The following is an 18,299-nucleotide window of genomic DNA, read 5'->3' as shown; positions in this document are numbered from 1 at the left end:
GGAGACAGTTGCAGAATATAACTCTCTCCATCCCCCCTCTCCCAAAGCACTACATCAGACGGCTTTGCCTGCAGGAATCTGCCATAGCCCTGTGGAAGTGGGCCAAAAATGATATACTCACGCTGCCTTCTCAACATAAACCCTGCGCGCACCGACAAGCTGCAAAACAGATGTCAGATAATACGGCCGCATTTATGGTGGTCCTCCCTGGTGCATTCAGTCTAATTATAGACCTGGTCTTATTTTATTTATGTGTTTTTGGATGTTGTTTTTTTCATATAATTTAAATGTTGGAGTATTCTGATTGCTGGGATAATAAACGGTAAAGGGATTTAGGAATATTCAACTGTCAGTTTTCCCTTGAAAATATTGCATTAATTATCTATGTAAAGTACTAAGGCCGGGATATACACTGTAGGGGTTATAAGCATTGCCGTTTTTAAAGGCAATGTTCCCACGTTCGTGGTAAACACTGCTTATGTTGGCTCAATCGGAAATTGCCTTTAAAACCTGCAATGTCTATAACCCATGATTGGTTTGAATCCCTGCCAAATTTCATGTAAAATACAATTCCTTACACATACAGTTCATTATAAACTCATTAGGCTCTCAAACCACCATTTTATCACTCCTATGCATATTGTTCAATGTGGTAATCTCTCTCTCTCTCTCTCTCTCTCTCTCTCTCTCTCTCTCTCTCTCTCTCTCTTGTTTCATCCCGTCATCTGTTTCTTTTTCTACTCTACCTTGGTTTATTATACAGTTGATCAAAACAAATCATTGAAAAAAGTGGTGAACTCCAACAGGCATCCATATCTACAATGCTTTGTCTGTATTTTTATAAATTGTATTCACTAGGTATTTTTATAATTTTATTTTATTTCACCTTTATTTAACCAAATCAAATCAAATCAAATCAAAAGTATTTATATAGCCCTTCGTACATCAGCTGATACCTCAAAGTGCTGTACAGAAACCCAGCCTAAAACCCCAAACAGCAAGCAATGCAGGTGTAGAAGCACAGTGGCTAGGAAAACCAGGTAAACTAGTTGAGAAAAAGTTCTCATTTACAACTGCGACCTGGCCAAGATAAAGCAAAGCAGTGCGACAGAAACAACACAGAGTTACACATGGAATAAATAAGCGTACAGTCAATAACGTAATAGAACAAAAAAAAGTATATATACCGTGTGTGCAAATGGCATGAGGAGGTAGGAAATAAATAGGCCATAGTAGCAAAGTAACTACAATTTAGCAGATTAACACTGGAGTGATAGATGAGCAGATGATGATGAGCAGATGATGGTGTGTAAGTAGTGATACTGGTGTGCAAAAGAGCAGCAAAGTAAATAAAAACAATATGGGGATGAGGTAGGTAGATTGGGTGGGCTATTTACAGATTAACTATGTACAGCTGCAGCGATCGGTTAGCTGCTCAGATAGCTGATGTTTAAAGTTAGTGAGGGAAACATAAGTCTCCAGTTTCAGCGATTTTTGCAATTCGTTCCAGTCACTGGCAGCAGAGAACTGGAAGGAAAGGCGGCCAAAGGAGGTGTTGGCTTTGGGGATGACCAGTGAGATATACCTGCTGGAGCGCGTGCTACGTGTGGGTGTTGTTATCGTGACCAGTGAGCTGACATAAGGCGGAGCTTTACCTAGCATAGACTTATAGATGACCTGGAGCCAGTGGGTCTGGCGATGAATATCTAGCGAGGGCCAGCCAACTAGAGCATACAGGTCACAGTGGTGGGTGGTATAAGGCGCTTTGGTAACAAGACGGATGGCACTGTGATAGACTACATCCAATTTGATGAGTAGAGTATTGGAAGCTATTTTGTAGATGACATCGCCGAAGTCGAGGATCGGTAGGACAGTCAGTTTTACTAAGGTAAGTTTGGCGGCGTAAGTAAAGGAAGCTTTGTTGCGGAATAGAAAGACGATTCTAGATTTGATTTTGGATTGGAGATGTTTGATATGAGTCTGGAAGGAGAGTTTACAGTCTAGCCAGACACCTAGGTATTTGTAGTTGTCCAAGCATTCTAGGTTAGAACCGTCCTGTATTTCATACAGTATAAAGTATATTAACTCATTCTAACAATTATTTTATTCATTTAACCTAAGCGAGATCTACCATGTAAACATGAACAGTCTCTGGCCTGGGTCACTTCTGCTTCTGTTGGTAATTACTCAAATATGTCCCATATGAGCCAGCACTTCCTTTTAAGCACAGGAATCCCATCTCCTTTATGTTTTTAATCTCTCACCCTACAATGAAAACCCAGAAGATATGCACTTGGCATTCCAGTGTGATTATCCTACATTCCTTAAGGAGTGCTGGTAAGCAGCTTGTACAGCTCCAAAGTTGTATAATACATGTTTCATTGTTTAATGATTGAACCTGTGATACATCACCTCCTGAAGATATTCTATGAATCGCTTTGGCAACAGTGCACGGTTTGGTGTCAGATGTTATGTACAGACATGCCAATAAAACAAACTAAAATGTGTATTATGGTAACCCTAACCGTAACAAGGTCAGCTTAGATTTGAAGTGCATGCATGACTGTGTCTGTATCTCAGTACTTTTCCAGCTGTGTGTTTTCAGCGAGGACTAGGTGATTTCCATCATTGCTTGTCTATGTCTGTGTCAATAAGGAGGAGGGATGTGTGTATTTTTCCTCTGAGGCTGCTGTCGTTCCTCTAGTTCTCTGTCTGACAATGATTACAATACCAGGCCTCCTCACACGTGTCATATGCAGTGTCCCCCAAAAAGGAAAGAACAACAATACCCATCAGGCCGAGCCAAAAGCTGCTCTGTGCTGAGCTGCATCTCTCTTTACAGAGTAGGATACAGGTGCGCTCTCATGACAATACAAGTCAGACAGTGAAGACAGTTACAGTGCCTTTGCGTGAAAATATCACACACTTATAGAGAAACACACACGCTCACATCTGGGACAGTCATAGAGAACTCTGGCATAGTACACACCTTCAATGTACACACCAGTCTCAGACACATTATGACCCAACACATTGGTGTTGGTATGCTCAGCACATAGCAGTAAAATACATCGTGAACTTGTGTGATAGCTATTGACATGGAGGGAGGGAGCAGCACAGGTCAGCTCAGTTCAGTCCTGCATCGGAAAATGACTCATGCCTGTTGTTTTCTCAGCACTCATCCCTTCCCGTTTTATATAACATCTGTCAGATTACTACCCAAAATATCTATATACAGTACACTCAGCATCAGGAATGTTTTCACTATAGATCATATTCCGCTTATATTGTATATTGTCTTTGTCTGTGTTGTTCTGTATTGTGAAGGTCCATGTACAACACATGTAAAAATGCCCTTGCTTTCCTTGCTTTTCAAGGTTCTACAATTAAAACTGTTAAGAGTTAGTTTTTCTCAATTGCTAAGACACTTTTAATAAACTGGGGTCCACTTCATCTCCACCATAACCTAATGAATACAACAGTTTTCTTTTTTACAAAACTGTAAGTCATTTCTCATTGCTTTCACACACCATGTAAATGCTAAGCACATTTGTGCAAAACAGTAAACACAACTCTCTACAGAAGATGCAAAACTCAGTTGAGTAAATCATGAGAAACCAAATTAAAACATTTGGTCACAGCTGATACAAATTACTCCCATGAATGTGAACCTCTTCTGCGCATGTGCAAAACTTCTTTGCACAATTGTTCAATCAGCAATCAGTCCTTATTCATGCATAAAAGAGGTCACCTCTTAGTTGTTGTTTGCAAGAATGAACCAAGTAAGAGGCTGAGGGAATGGGAAAAGGACAGGTAGAGGGGTGTGTAGAGAAGGATAGTGTAGTTCAGCTCTGCTAAACTGGAAAAAGGTCCAATTAAACCTTCTGTTTCTGAATATTCATGCTCTTGAGTGACATTCTTTCTTTTCTGGTCATGTCAAATAATTTTAGGGAAAAAATAATACAGCCTATATTCTGATAATATGTTTACTTGTCTTCTATGGTGCATACTATGATTATACTGTAGTACCAACAAATGGCACAGACAAAATTAAAGAGGGTTAACCATGTTAGGGTATATTGATAGTTGTAGTTAGTATTTATTGGGCCATTGTGTACTGACTGACTGAAAAAACTTTTCATTAGATAACAAGTTTTATGTTTTGATGGAGGTAATTGATTTTGTGTCATGTATTTAATGTTTTCAGAGTCTTAATGCATTTTGTAAATGAAATGTGTCATTTTGGGCAACGTGTGTCAGTTTGGGGCTGCGTGTTAATTGTTTTGAAAAAGTGAATTATGTTTGGACAAATGTGCTCAAGCAATTGAGAAGAACTGTAATTAATGTATGCTAAACTTCAGAGGAGCACCACAATTGGAGCTAGGAGGGGGGGGGGGGGGGTTAATGTAACCATGGGAGGAAGTGTGCAATATTTTCACTGGCTCTGACATCAAGCTGTACAAACAGAGGGATTCATAGGCATTTTTACCAGACAAAGAGACAAGAAGCAGACTTCAGCGTTATATTCAATGGATGCTCTACTGATCAATGTAGCTATACTGAACAAAAATATAAACGCTAAACATGAAACACTATAATTTTACCAAGTTACAGTTTTTATAAGGAAATCAGTCAATTTAAATAAATTCATTAGACTCTAATCTATGGATTTCACATAACTGGGCAGAGGCGCAGCCATGGGTGGGCCTGGGACCAATCAGAATGAGTCCCCCCCCCCCCCAAAAATGGCTTTATTACAGACAGAAATACTCATCAGTTTCATCAGCTGTCCAGGTGGCTTGTCTCAGACGATCCCACAGGTGAGGAAGCCGGATGTGGAGGTCCTGGGTTGGTGTTGTTACACATGGTCTGCGGTTGTAAATTCGTTTGGATGTATTGCAGAATTTTCGAAAACAGCGTTGGTAAAGAAATTAACATTAATTATCTGGCAACTGCTCTGGTGGACATTCTTGCAGTCAGCAGGCCAATTTCACGCTCCTTCAAAACTTGAGACATCTGTGGCATTGAGTTGTGTGACAAAACTAGACATTTTATAGTGGCCTTTTAATGGCCCCAGCCCAAGGTGCACCTGTATAATGGTCATGCTGTTTAATCAGCTTCTTGATATGCCAGACCTGTAAGTGGATGGATTATCTTGGCAAAGGAGAAACACTCAGTAACAGGGATGTAAACAAATTTCTGCAAAACATTTGACAGAAATATGCTTGTTGTGCGTATGGACATTGCTGGGATCTTTAATGTCAGCTCATGAAACATGGGACCAATACTTTGCAAGTTGTGTTTATATTTTTGTTCAGTATAGTTGTTCAGAAACAGGATATAATAAATGGGAGATTATTATGCAAGTGTGAGGCTGTCTATGACTGGGGGGGTTGAGGACCGTGGTTATTGACTGGGGTGTTGAGGACTTTTGTCTACCATTTGTGCATGAGTGTATGTATGTGTGTGTGTATGTGTGTGTGTGTCTTTCTGTGTCTGTCTTTGACACCGGGAACCATCAGATCTTCCTCTCCACCCTCTCAGGGTTGGGCGTCTCATGCTCTGCAGACTCATGATTTCATCCTACCTGGCAGGTCGCTTCTACTAGGTGGCGTTGTGGCAAAATCCTGCATGGAGCCTTTACTGTGCGCTGCCACTTCAAGAGCACATCAGCAGTCATAAAGGAGGAAATGAAGATAGCTCTTCCGGCTCTCTGGGAGGTAGCTCTCGGTTGGTGCAGCAGTTTGATTGGGGTGTGCAATGCTGCAGAAGTCTTGTTTATTTTCTGAGTGATTAGTTAGTAAAGTGTTTAACTCGATCATCGGTGTTACCGCTCTAGATCGGGGTTGTTATCTTTTGGGAACGCACCAGTTATTGATCGCATGGATTAGTAGCAACATTGGTGCGAAGGTTTGACATACAAACAAACCATCAGACGGACAGACAGTGCAACTGCAATCCTGAAGTTAACAGCTAAGTCTCTCTCTCTCTCCTTTCTCTCTCTCTCGGTTCTTTCTTGTGAATTGTTTCTATGAAGTTGCCGTTAAATTGCTCTACCATTTTTATTGTATGAGGTATTATTGGTTGGGTTACCCCTGTGCTATGGTGTGTCTTATCCTTTATCTCCTCTGGCAAACATGCTAAACTCTAGGCAGTCTCGTATGCTGGTGTGTGTGGTAGTGGTACACTCTCTCTCCTACTATTTTCCTTTCGACCGGGTTAATACCTGTCTGGCCCCCGAACAAAATCTTTATCTTTACCACTCTCTAACAATACCGTTACAGCGTGGACAGGATCTGCATCTGTACCATATGCTCTCACTACTGGTGTCCCCCAGGGCTCGGTTCTAGGCCCTCTCCTCTTTTTAGGCAAAGTCACTCAGCTCTGTCATATCCTCACATGATATTTCTTATCATTGCTATGTGGATGACACTGAACTACTCTTCAACCCCGACAAAATGGAAATGCTCTTCCTCCCGGGAAAGGCCTACCTGCTCCAAGACTTCTTCATCATGGTTGACAACTCCACGGTGTCCCCCTCCCAGAGTGCCAATAAACTTTGCATGACCCTGGACAACACCCTGTTGTTCTCTGCAAACATCAAAGCAGTGACTCGCTCCTGCAAGTTCATGCTCTACAACATCTGTAGAGTATGACCTTTCCTCACACATGGGGCAACGCAGGTCCTAATCCAAGCACTTGTCTTCTCCCGTCTAGACACCAATTCTCTGTTGGCCGGGATCCCCACTTGTGCAACCAAACCCCTGCAATTTATCTAGAATGTCGCAGCACACCTGGTGTTCAACCGTCCTAAATTCTCCCATGTCATCCCGCTCCTCCGCAAACTCCACTGGCTTCCAGTCGAAGCTTGCATCATCTTCAAAACCCTGGTGCTTGCCTACGGAGCAGCAAGATGACCTGCACCTCCTTACCTTCAGGTTATGCTCAAACCCTACAACCCAATCCGAGCCACCTGTGGTCCCTTGGCCCTCCCACCACTATGGGGAGGTCAGCTCCCACTCAGCTCTTCTCTGTCCTGGCACCCCAATGGTGGAACAAGCTTCCCCCTAAAGTCAGGACAGCGAAGTCCCTGTCCATCTTGCATAAACGTCTGAAACCCTACCTCTTTGAAGTATCTTAACTAACTCTCAAATTTAAAAATGTTTGTGTGTTCTTTGGACTTTGACTACACAGTTCAACTTCAGGCTCCCAGTCATCTCTCCTGTAGACAATAAAAGCACTGCACTCCCAAGGAAAGCGAAGCTGGCTGCATGTTAAATGGTGAGCTGCAGGCAGTGTTAAGGACAACACACTCTACTAATGAAAGTCCTAATGAAGGGATGGTCCAGTGCAATGCCACAACAGAGGGGGGGGGGGGATTTTTTATGCTGATGACTGGTCTGTAATGTGAATGTTGTTTCACATCTCAGCACATTATTGGATGTTGAAAATATTGAGAGGTATTGGTCGGGTGCAATGATTTGTTTTTATTTGTTTGTGTATTTTAAATTCCAATTTTGTTTTTGGTATTGATTGGTTTGTTAGTATTGGTCACTTGCTCAAATGGATCCCTAACATTAACTTGAGCCAATAACATTTTGAAGATGGCATCCATTTTTATTTTGTTGCGTCTCCGCCTAAACTCTTAAGATGATGCAGAAGACAGAGGTTCTCTGAGGTTCTCTGTTCCGCAGCAACCATCCCTTACAATGAGGAGTGTCGTCTATGGGAGATATCCAAACAAAGCTACTGGCTGCTGTGGAGTAGTTTTATGTACAATGATTGAGAGAACTTGATTGCGATGGGTTAAGGCTATGATAGAGATAGTAATTACTTCTAAAGCACAGTCTGTATTCTAGCAATTGCTTCAAATATAATTTTGTACTATTTTGCTTAAATGTGTACCCATTCATCTGTGTAAGAGTTAGTGTACTGTGAGAGTGCAGAAGTTTCCCCTTTTCCATCTCCGATTTCCCAAAACTTCATTGACCTCCTTCCATCAACCCTCTTCCTTCCCTCCCTCTTCCCTCACTTTTACTGCTCTCTTCTGTTTAATTTTCTCTGCCACTGGCAGAGGCCACCACAAAAGCAGTGAGAACATGACTTCATGTGTTTGTTGTTAGCAGTGCATAATTGTGTTTTAAATATATTTGCTGACTAGGGACAAATTATGTTTACATTCCCATATCCTCCACCCCTGTTGTTTATAGAGCTCATGAGATATTGTGCTGCTCACGTTTTCATAGCACAGACCAGAAAGCCTTCGTTTATGGATTTTGTACAGTGTCATTCCTGATTAATAATGTTCAGCTCAATGTTCAATCCTTTTTTTCCTCTGGGCCTTCATCGACACCTTATCAACCACTAATGGCGTATATCTCAGGCCTGGTGTGAATGCCAGGAACTAAAATCAAAACAAACTCACTGTTGCTGTTACAATATCTTACCAATCATCACACAATGTGCAGAGGACTGTCTGATCAAGAGCATAATCAAACAAAACACATGTCCAGGTCCTACATACACTTATCCCTCAATAATGTTTAGAGTTGCGTGTCATGCTTGGTGCCGAAATAGGGGGGGTACTGTCATGGTTCCACTTGTCACCAAAGGGCAGCAGAGACCGTCCTAGAGACAATGACACTCAGGTGTGTCCTATTTACTCATTATGATTTCCCTGTGTGTTTTCTGTTGTCCTTTGCAGAAGCTTGAATCGTTTACCATGTGTGTTTTGTTTCCTGAGTGAGTTTTGGAGACTTAGTGTACTGTGATCCTGCGGCTACTGTTTATCATTAAGGTATTTATGTTTATCCTTAACCACTGATTCCTCTTCTGGTCTCTTCCCTGCACCTGGGTCCAACCTCAGCCCATCACAGTTTCTCAGCCCAATCAGCCAACTGTCATTCACCCTTGCCAGGCTGGTGAGGTAATGGCAATCAGATCTGCTGGATTGTGGACCCGGAAGGCAAGAGCTTGAGCCAGAGAGGAGACATGGGACTTTGACCGGACACACTGAACTCCTGACCATGTGCTCTTTCCCAACATTTTGAGATTCTGCCTTATTTATTAATTCAAATGTGTATTGGTCCATCAATTAAATCTACTAACCGGGCTCCCGAGTGACTCAGTGGTCTAAGGCACCACATCTCAGTGCTAGAGGCAGACACCCTGGCAGACACCCTGGTTCGAATCTAGGCTGTATCACAACTGGCTGTGATTGGGAGTCCCATAGGGCGGTGCACATTTTGCCTAGCGTCGTCCAGGTTTGGTTGGTGTAGGCTGTCACTGTTCTTTAAAAAAGAAAACATTTATTTCACCTTTATTTAACCAGGTAGGCTAGTTGAGAACAAGTCCTCATTTACAACTGCGACCTGGCCAAGATAAAGCAAAGCAGTGCAAGACAAACAACAACACAGAGTTACACATGGAATAAACAAAACATACAGTCAATAACACAATAGAAAAAAGTCTATATACAGTGTGTGCAAATGAGGAAAGATAAGGGAGGTAAGGCAATAAATAGGCCATAGTGGCAAAATAATTACAATTTAGCAATTAAACACTGGAGTGATAGATGTGCAGAAGATGAATGTGCAATTAGAGATACTGGGGTGGAAAGGAGCAAATAAAAAGAACAGTATGGGGATGAGGTAGTTGTATGGGCTATTTACAGATGGGCTATGAACAGGTGCAGTGATCTGTGAGCTGCTCTGACAGCTGGTGCGTCAAGTTAGTGAGGGAGATATGAGTCTCCAACTTTAGTGATTTTTGCAATTTGTTCCAGTCATTGGCAGCAGAGAACTGGAAGGAATGGCGGCCAATTGGCTTTCAGGGTGACCAGTGAAATATACCTGCTGGAGCGCATGCTACAGGTGGGTGCTGCTATGGTGACCAGTGAGCTAAAGTGGGGCTTTACCTAGCAACGACTTGTAGATGACCTTTGTCAACAAATATGTAGCGAGCGCCAGCCAACGAGAGCATACAGGTCGCAGTGGTGGGTAGTATATGGGGCTTTGGTGACAAATGGATGGCACTGTGATAGACTGCATCCAATTTGCTGAGTAGAGTGTTGGAGGCTATTTTGTAAATGACATCGCCGAAGTCAAGGATCGGTAGGATAGTCTGTTTTAAGAGGGTATGTTTGGCAGCATGAGTGAAGGATGCTTTGTTGCGAAATAGGAAGCCGATTCTAGATTTCATTTTGGATTGGAGATGCTTAATGTGAGTCTGGAAGGAGAGTTTACAGTCTAGCCAGACACCTAGGTATTTGTTGATGTCCACATATTCTAAGTCCAGAGTAGTGATGCTGGACGGGCGGGCAGGTGCTGGTAGCGATCGGTTGAAGAGCATGCATTTATTTTTACTTGCATATAAGAGCAGTTGCAGCCAAGGAGAGTTGTATGGCGTTGAAGCTCGTCTGGAGGTTAGTTAACACGGTGTCCAAAGAAGGGCTAGAAGTATACAGAATGTGTGTGTTGTTGTGTTGTCTGCGTAGAGGTGGATCCGAGAATCACCAGCAGCAAGAGCAACATCATTGACGTATACAGCGAAAAGAGTCGGCCCGAGAATTTAACCCTGTGGCAACCCCATAGAGACTGCCAGAGGTCCGGACAACAGGCCCTCCAATTTAACACGCGGAACTCTGTCTGAGAAATAGTTGGTGAACCAGGCAAGGCAGTTATTTGAGAAACCAAGGCTGGTGAGTCTGCCAATAAGAATGTGGTGATTGACAGAGTCGAAAGCCTTGGCCAGGTCTATGAATGCAGCTGCACAGTATTGTCTCTTATCGATGGAGGTTATTATATCGTTTAGGACCTTGAGCGTGGCTGAGGTGCACCCATGAACAGATTGCATAGCAGAGAAGGTACAGTGGGATTCGAAATGGTCCGTGATCTGCTTGTTAACTTGGCTTTCCAAGACTTTAGAAAGGCAGGGTAGGATAGATATAGAAATGTAGCAGTTTGGGCGAGTTGCTGTGAAGGGGTGGAGGGCTGTTGACCAGGGTAGGGTAGGATAAGAATGAGTTCTTAACTGACTTGCCTAGTTAAATAAAGGTTCAATTAAAAAAAGTACAAAGAAAATCTACAATGCCTGTTCAACTTTTTATTCAGACCATTGTCAACAAAGGATTTGTAATTTGTGCTAAAGACCTGGCCATCTGGCTCATTAGAAAACAGGAAACACGGTTAAGAATGATAAACACAACCACTTCATCAGTGATCTATTTTGATTACATATTGTAGAAATGTCCAAGAGAAACATTGAGAAACCTACTTTATATTCTAAACACACACACACACACACACAATGTGCTATTATATGCAGCTTCTCTGTAGCTCTCCCAGAATTTCTGGGTGTTAATGAGTCCTGAACGCCACATAAATACTCTTCCACAGGACGGTTGGCAGCAGCACCTCTCTTTTCCCATATCCCAGACATAAATCCCAGAGCACCTCGCTCACACGCTCACGCACACACTCTCTCGATCGCGCATTCACATACACATACACACTCACAAACAGCAGGCCGTCTGTCTCGCCTGCCTTTGTGAATGCTGATCGGTTAGGGTCTGGGAAACTCCCTTTCCCCTCTCTATATCAACCGTAAAAGTTCCCCAAGAAAAAGGTCTGAATGGCCTATAGATACAGAACAATGTGAAGACAAGGTAAAGGAAGGATTCTGTTTGGGATAGGGTTATTTAAACACATATTGTAAATGAAGATGGATGTGAATGTAAACGACTGTTTGTTACTGTGTTTGTGTTGGTCTCAGAGCAAACATCATGTCAAGACTAAAGTGTTATTAGTAATTATATTTGTTATAGCTAAATGTGTTTGTGTGTGCGTGTGTGTGTGTACTGTATACAGTGTGTATAACCCAACTTGTTCAGTCAATGAGGTGTCACTATTGTGTACACAGGGACACCTGTACACAAAACCACTCATTCACAATTCTCCTTCTTTCACTCTCTTTCCATGCTCTCTTCATAACCTCTCATTTTCCCCTCCATTTCTGACAGACTCACTTGGGCGAACTGGGCTGTCTGCCTGTGTATGGGAGAGTTTTGTAATAATTCCTAACAGTTTGCATAAAGAGTAAGGTATCAAACCTGTTAGTAATACAAATAGCATGTATGTCAAGTGTCTGGCACGGTTTGATCTACTCTGATGGGACACAGACCCCTGAAAGTGTTTTTGTTTTAATTCTCTCTCTCTCTCTCTCTCTCTCTCTCTCTCTCTCTCTCTCTCTCTCTCTCTCTCTCTCTCTCTCTCTCATCAGTGTCACATCCATCTACTTCAAAGGCAACATGTAGCCTGATAGATGGCTGGTGTTTGATTTACAAACAGACAGACAGACTAGAATGCAAGCAGGCTGAAAGTTTAATGTGTAGACTGAGAGGCTCATCATAGCGGGCAGACAGGCCTCCATACTCCATATTCTCCTTTTAGAAACCCGCTTCTAAAAGTTCTGGATTTATTTTTCGATGCAACATTGGCCTCAATGTTCTCAGACGTCCAAACTGTTTTTTGTCTGGAGGCACATTTATTAATGAGCAACATTTTCTGTTCACTGATCCTCTGGCACCTTGAAACACCCTTCATTGCAAGATCTGGAATCAGATGCCCCATGGAGGTGAGGGGAGCTGGAGTGTAACGAGAAGACTTCATTCAGCTCTACTACTATAATCATTATTACAACTTGGCATGCTCTTCATACACAGTGTCTCTAGTGTAAGGGTATGGACCCGGCTTCCCAAAACAAATCTTAAGGCTATGTTCATTTTTAGAACCTTCGTAGGATCATCGTTAAGTCTCCAAACTGTTTCCCAAAAACATTGTTATTAACGTTGCACTTGAAAAATTGGTTTTTGCTGTCCGGTATTTGTAATAGTGGTTTTGGGTTGTTGTTTGTGCCTGTGTTTTGGGTTTCACCCTATTTTGTACCTGTTCCTGTTATGGAGGACATTAAAGCGTTTTTCCCGTTTACCTTCTGCTCTCTGCGTCTGACTCCACACCCATCACGTTCCCCACATTATGATGGGCCTATTTCAATCATTTTGAAATAGATTTGATGTTCAATCGAGTTCTATTTTGATACTTGTAGGCTACTGTCTGTAATTTTTTGCAATATATTTCATAGGCTACACATTATCATGTTAGCGATTATTTATTTTTATTGAGTAAGCGTTAGAATAAGCCGCCTCAACATTTGCAGCCGTAGGTGGTAATATCTCTCAAGGAGCTGATCCGTCGTCAGCATTGTGGTATAATTCTAATGTTAAGGTAAGATTTTAATGAAGAAAGCAGTTCCGATAGCAGAGCTGACTTTCTTTCAATCCTATCAGTATCAACATATGCTCTAACAACATACCTATGAACAACTTTTTGCGTGGTGTTTTGGGAAACTCATGTTATATCTTCAGCCGTTGTAGGAACGTGAGCTTTTGAGAGTATAGAGCACAATACAGTGAAACCAAACTGATTCCACCTGCTTCAGTGTTTGCTAATATAACAAAGCTAATAAAACTCTGTGGTCTAACATTTCAAGCATAGAAAATAACAAAACATCAATCTCTATGGACTCATCAAAATAGAAACTACTAGGCTAACTGAGATGAGTAGGCATGTCTTTGAGTCAGTGATCTCACGTCAGTGATCTTATTGTGTGTAGGCTCAGATATCTGAATGTGTCTGTCAGTGAATTACAAGTTCAGCCAAAACATGACCCTGTCCTATTCAACACCCCTGTGAACACACATTGGACCTTGTGGTGACTTTATAGTACCTGGGGAATTGAGGTGACGTGGCTGCACGATGACACAGCTCTAACCCTGTGACTTCTGCTATGTGTCTTTCTAACCTTTCTATTTAAAATAAGCATAATATTTTTGATTGGTGTGTCAGTGAAGTAACAACACATTTGGGTATTTAGGGTCATTTACAGTTACAGTTATGGTCAGTTAATAAGGTAGAACAAGTCAAAAGAAAGAGAATGGGGAAGGTGCTGATTGACACCGCGGGCACAAGTAACTCCCGGCAACACTGACAGACACGGACACAATGGGGTCCTGACGACAGCCGTATGGCGTGTGTGTGTCCCAAACACTGTGTGTGTGTGTGAGCACCAAATATTTCATTTAATCCAGTACACTCCAGACTCAGCACTTTGACATATGTACGCTGAGCAAGATAACCTTGGATATTGAACAGTAACAGTTTCTAATTATAACATTTGAATGAGGCAAATAATAGATAAGGTTTGTTATGAGACTGGTACCTAGGCTCATTTTCCCACATAAAGTTCCAAATCCACTCAAATGACCTTGTGATGCATACTCATATCCCCAGGGCTTGACCTTGTGCTTGAGTGATGAGTCATTGGTCAGAGTTTATATCAGACTTACAGATGTTGGAGAGTTCAAAGGTCAAATCCTCAGTCCATCAGGTCAGAAGGTGAAACAAAACACGCTTATTAATGTCAACTTTCCCCTAGGACTTGGCTCACACACAGGTGATAAAGCCTTCCCTGTTAGAAGAGGTCCTATGTCTCTACTAACCAAATATCAAGAGAGGGAGCCGAGGGCCTTAAAATTAATCCCGTCACTCCAAAACCCTAACCACAAGTTTCTGTCTGGAGAGTAGTAGATTCACGAGGAAGTTGTAACTGGATATCCAGTTTCAACTGTTCTGCCTGCGGCTATGGAACCCTGACCTGTTCACCGGACGTGCCACCTGTCCCAGACCTGCTGTTTTCAACTCTCTAGAGACAGCAGGAGCAGTAGAGATACTCTGAATGATCGGCTATGAAAAGCCGACTGACATTTACTCCTGAGGTGCTGACCTGTTGCACCCTCAACAACCACTGTGATTATTATTATTTGACCCTGCTGGTCATCTATGAACATTTGAACATCTTGGCATGTTCTGTTATAATCTCCACCCGGCACAGCCAGAAGAGGACTGGCCACCCCTCATAGCCTGGTTCCTCTCTAGGTTTCTTCCTAGGTTTTTTCTGGCCTTTCTAGGAAGTTCTTCCTAGCCACCGTGCTTCTACACCTGCATTGCTTGCTGTTTGGGGTTTTAGGCTGGGTTTCTGTACAGCACTTTGAGATATCAGCTGAGAAGGGCTTTACGAATAAATTTGATTTGATATCCACAGGTTAAATTGGGAATTCGGAGGTATGGGAGCCATACTTGGGCGGGGTTAGAGTTGAGGCTAGGGTTAGGGTTGAACCGGGATGTGGACATGAAAATAGGGTTAGGGCTACTTACAGCTAGGGTTATTGCTGTACAATGTATTAAAGAACAATTGAGAGATCAGAGAGAGTCCTAGACCTAGATTCAATCAAATCAAGTGTTAAACTGGCGATAGCCGACAGCCGACACCTGAATAGCTGATGTTTTGGCAGTGTTGGAGGTGGAACTGCATTGGAGCTGTCAAATAGGTGAGCAGCTGGCACACCCGTCCCACTCTCATTAGAAGTTCAGAACGAGAAAGTGTAGGCTAAGAAATAATGACACTCAAATTAAGTAATTCAAATTTCTATCAACCTAATCAAGGTGTAAATTACATCTCAAATTCCAGCGGCTGTTAAAAAGGCTGCATGGGATTTCTCTTAATGGGACTCCATGCAGCCAAGGGCAATGTCTGCTGTAGGTTTAATGCCGGGAGCCACTTGTGGATTTGACAGTTGTAAGGCAGTTTAAAGTAATTTAAATTGTATTTGTCACATGCACTGAATACAACAGGTGTAGACTTTATGTGAAATGCTTACTTATGAGCCTTTTTTCGCAACAATGCAGCTAAAAAGTAAGAACAAAAAATCTGCTAGTCTCATTATCGTTATTTTATTACTATGTAAAAAGAGTAGCGGTACCAAGTCAATGTGCAGGGTTCAACATAGTTGAGGTAAATGAGGTAATATTTACAGGGAGGTAAAAGTGACTAGGCAATAAGGATAGATAATAAACAGAGTAGAAACAGTGTGTGTGTGTGTGTGTGTGTGTGTGTGTGTGTGTGTGTGTGTGTGTGTGTGTGTGTGTGTGTGTGTGTGTGTGTGTGTGTGTGTGTGTGTGTGTGTGTGTGTGTGTGTGTGTGTGTGTGTGTGTGTGTGTGCGTGTGTGTGTGAAAGAGACAGCAAAGAGGAGGGTTTCCTGTGCAAGTTAATACTTGATTCTGTGCCCGATGAAAACAATACTAGGCACAGTTCTATTTTTGTGGATTTCCCATTAGGAGCCAGTGATGGCTTGGCGGTGGAAGACACAGAGGAACTTGAAGCTCTCAACCTGCTCCAATAAAGCCCTGTCGATGTGAATGGAACCCTCCGTTTCCAGTAAACCAAGAGGTGAAGGGAGAGGTTTTACTCAGCATAAAGTCTGTCCTTGAAAATAAGCCCAAAAAGTAAGGAATTTTTGCATGGAGGGCAATGAGTGTTGAATTTGGTCAACAAAAAATGTAATTGCTCATTTGCTACGTGAGGATTATTTGATTGAATAGAGGTTTCATAATGATTATGTTGTTGTGAATGCACTGATCTACACTTGAAGTCGGAAGTTTACATACACTTTTGTGTACTGTGCTGGTTTAAATGCTGATCATTGACTGTGCTGTTCCCCTTATTGATATTGAGCTGTGATTGATTGTTTCTTACAGTCAAAATATAGACCTTTTGATTCAGTGTTTCTGTCAATGTTGTGTACTCAGCAGCAATGTTGTGTACTTATCACTAAAAAGGAGGCAACATTTGGTTTCCTGAGCTGAGATTATCAATGAGATAGACTAGATGTTGAGGTCTTCCAGATAAAGTGGAGGTGAACCAGGACAGGGACTAATGACTGTGTCTCTTTCTGCTCAGTGATGTCATTATATAGTGTGTGAGAATTAAAAGAGGCTAACTCTTCTACAACCCTGGCTTTCCCCTTGAATGAGTCTTTTGATTATATTGTACATTTTTGTTTACTTTGTAAAACTAAAGTAATAGTGAGTGGCATTTGTTAAAGACATTTAACATGATTAAGTGTAGCCTGTCCAGTGATTGCATGGTGTGATTCATAATGTGAGGGAGAGGATAAAACATGTATTGTATAAACACAGCACTAATTGTAAGCTACACACATAAAATAGCCACCTTTATTCTGTAATCTTCATACCAACAGTTTTATTTTAGGTAAATGATATTCACCAAATCAGACAGTTGACATGTGGACGGGGACAAGGGCAGTGCAAGTTGTCATATCTGTTCAAGTCTGAGTAACAGTAACAATTGATGATTGGCTTTATCTTCTATTTGAAATCCACACATCTGTTTGGATAGTGAAGTAGTTTGTGATGCAGTAAAAATTTCCCTAGAGTGTGTGAGCGAGCGCTAGTGGTCTTTTAGAGAGGATTCTATCTACACATAACAAGAAGACATTCTATCCTTACCTAAAGTGGAAAACATTCTATATGCAAAATGTATGAGAAGGGCTTACACTGTATCTGAAAAGCTGATGATTGTTTGATAGCTGATGGTTATTCAATGAGCTTACAGTGCCTTGCAAAAGTATTCACCCCCCTTGGCGTTTTTCCTATTTTGTTGCACTACAACCTGTAATTTAAATGGATTTAATTTGGATTTTGTGTAAAGGACATACACAAAATACTACAAAATGGTGAAGTGAAATGCTTTTTGGCCATCAAGGAAAATGCTATGTCTGGTGCAAACCCAACACCTCTCATCACCCCTAGAACACCATCCCCACAGTGAAGCAGGGCGGTGGCAGCATCATGCTGTGGGGATGAAACTGGTCAGAATTGAAGGAATGATGGATGGTGCTAAATACAGGGCAATTCTTGAGGGAAACCTGTTTCAGTCTTTCAAAGATTTGAGACTGGGACGGAGGGTCACCTCCAGCAGGACAATGACCCTTAGCATACTGCTAAAGCAACACTCGAGTGGTTTAAGGGGAAACATTTAAATGTCTTGGAATGGCCTAGTCAAAGCCCAAACCTCAATCCAATTGAGAATCTGTGGTATGACTTAAAGATTGCTGTACACCAGCAGAACCCATCCAATTTGAAGGAGCTGGAGCAGTTTTGCCTTGAAGAATGGGCAAAAATCCCAGTGGCTAGATGTGCCAAGCTTATAGAGACATACCCCAAGAAACTTGCAGCTGTAATTGCTGCAAAAGGTGGCTCTACAAAGTATTGCATTTGGGGGAGTGAATAGTTATGCACGCTCAAGTTTTCTGTTTTTTTTGTCTTATTTCTTGTTTGTTTCATATATTTTGCATCTTCAAAGTGGTAGTTATGTTGGGTAT

The sequence above is a fragment of the Oncorhynchus clarkii genome, chromosome 17 (genome assembly GCF_045791955.1).
Source record: "Oncorhynchus clarkii lewisi isolate Uvic-CL-2024 chromosome 17, UVic_Ocla_1.0, whole genome shotgun sequence".
Lineage (NCBI taxonomy): Eukaryota > Metazoa > Chordata > Actinopteri > Salmoniformes > Salmonidae > Oncorhynchus > Oncorhynchus clarkii.
Note: the sequence above shows the minus strand (reverse complement) of the source record.